The following is a 2,206-nucleotide window of genomic DNA, read 5'->3' as shown; positions in this document are numbered from 1 at the left end:
TTTGCATTTTGATTAAAACATTTGATAATCAATGATGTGTCATCTTTTTTTGTCACATATAACCCAAGGATGTTAATCTGGGTTTCTGGTTTATAAGGCAGCACTGTGACATCACAGCTTGAGAGGCCTTACAGGATTATGGGAACAGTGATAATAATATCCGTCCTGAGATAACACCAATGTTCAATGACGTGAGCAAGATAATGACTATGTTCATAGGTCTTTGAGGTCAAAAGACATAATTACAATATTGACAAGAAAAAAGATTGGTAACACTTTACTTAAAGGATTAGTTCACTTTAAAATGAAACCACCTGTTTGAAGCTCAAAAAAGTGCATCCATCCATCCATCCATCATAAATGTACTCCATGTGGCTCTGGGGGGTTAATAAAAGCCTTCTGATGTGAAGTGATGCATTAGTGTAAGAAAAATATCCATATTTAACATGTTATAAAGTAAAATAACTAGCTTCCAACTAAACGAATTCTACTTGCATCTAAAGCATAACTTACACAACATAAAATGTACTGTCATGGCGTAGCTTAATACCAGTAGTATGTCGTGTAAGTTACGCTTTAGATGTAAAAAAAAAAAAAAAAAAAAAAGTGAAATAAAAAACCCTGTAAGGTCTAGACTCATTTACAAGATAAAATTTGTTTCACTTTAGCGCTGCATTTTTAGAAAGACATGAGGGCAACGGTCAAAAATGTCCAACTAGTGCATGCTTGCGTAGAAAAATATTGGAAAACAGTGCAGCGCAATGCAAAAACTCTCATATAGTGTCAAGTTCTTTTGGTAAATATTTAATACATCTTATGTCAGTTATTGAGATACTTCCTCCTTATCTCGGTAGAAGTCACGGGTAAGTACCAGAAGGTTATTGTAGTGACTTCATGACCATGACCGGAGTATTAAGTGCCAGAAAAGACCTATAATCCCTCCTCTAGACCCTGTGATTTTGGCCTACTTCCTGCCAGCACAACTAATGTGATTTGTCTAGGATTAAGACAGGTTAGCATTTGTGAATGAAGGAAGCAGGAGTGTGGAAGCAAGATTGTTTGATAAGAATCCAAGAATCAATCTGAGAAATAAATGGGCTGATAATTTATCCAATTTTCTTCTGCCTCATTTCCCTTGATCTGATCCTAAACCCACTTAATAAAGACTAGTGTAATCCTACCAGAATAATGTGACACAATGAAGTCAAACCAGAATTCCGTTCTTGAGGTAAAATGTGCAAAACATCTCAATGCACGATACAATTAAATGAGCACTACTCGATACAATACCAGCATTGTTTCTAGAGACACAAACAGAAATAATTTCACAGGCTGAAATGGTTTATTAGTAAGGAAATATCAGCTCATAACAAATGTAGTACAGAATTTTCTCAGCCAAATAAGTGAGGGAAAAAAACAAAACCAAAGAACCAAAAAACTCTTTTGTCGCTTCCAATTACTAAACACAGAAAATATTAAAAGGAGAATATATCAAGAAGGAAATGAGCATCGTCTCGTTTGAATCAGTCAAAAGAAATAGTAACAAAAGATCTAATGAGCTGGAGCATTGAAGCGTGGTTGACTATACGCATGTGAGTGTAACTAAACTGGCACTGGTTAAAGTTCATAACCTCATGGGTGTTTTGTGCCTGCTAGCTCATCCATCTTATCTATTGGTTACGTTGCAGTGTATCAAAAATATAAAAAAGGCCATCTTTAAAGATTGGTTCAGTAATCCTACGTCATGGCTAATGATACAAAAAGGAAAGCCATGTGTTTGAATGTTTTGTAAAATAAGGCTTTGTATAAGCATGGAGCTTCAAATGAAGTGAGCAAAAGAAAAAGAAAAAAAAGCAAACAAATTCAACCTGAATCGCTTCCTTAATGGGTTCAACCAATCAATCCTGTCTTCAACTCGCCAAAAATTAAGAAATTCAAAACTACTCAACTCAAAAAGGTACACTCAGTGTGCAATAAATGTTGGCATTCTTCTTAAAATGGAAAAAGAGAAACAACAATATATACAACAACAACAAAAAAAATAAAGTATGCAATATGCAAAGGCTTAATGTTGCTTTCAGCAACCCCCAACGGACCACCCCCACCCAAACACTGTAAGAAAAATCCGCCTCATGGGTGACTCCTGTGAAGAAGAACCCAACGAGACCACCCTCACGCCTCAAAAACCCACCCGCCCACCCTCCCG

Source organism: Chanodichthys erythropterus, chromosome 4 (assembly GCF_024489055.1).
Source record: "Chanodichthys erythropterus isolate Z2021 chromosome 4, ASM2448905v1, whole genome shotgun sequence".
Taxonomy (NCBI): Eukaryota; Metazoa; Chordata; class Actinopteri; order Cypriniformes; family Xenocyprididae; genus Chanodichthys; species Chanodichthys erythropterus.
The sequence above is the reverse complement of the archived record's forward strand: the minus strand, read 5'-3'. Positions refer to the sequence as shown.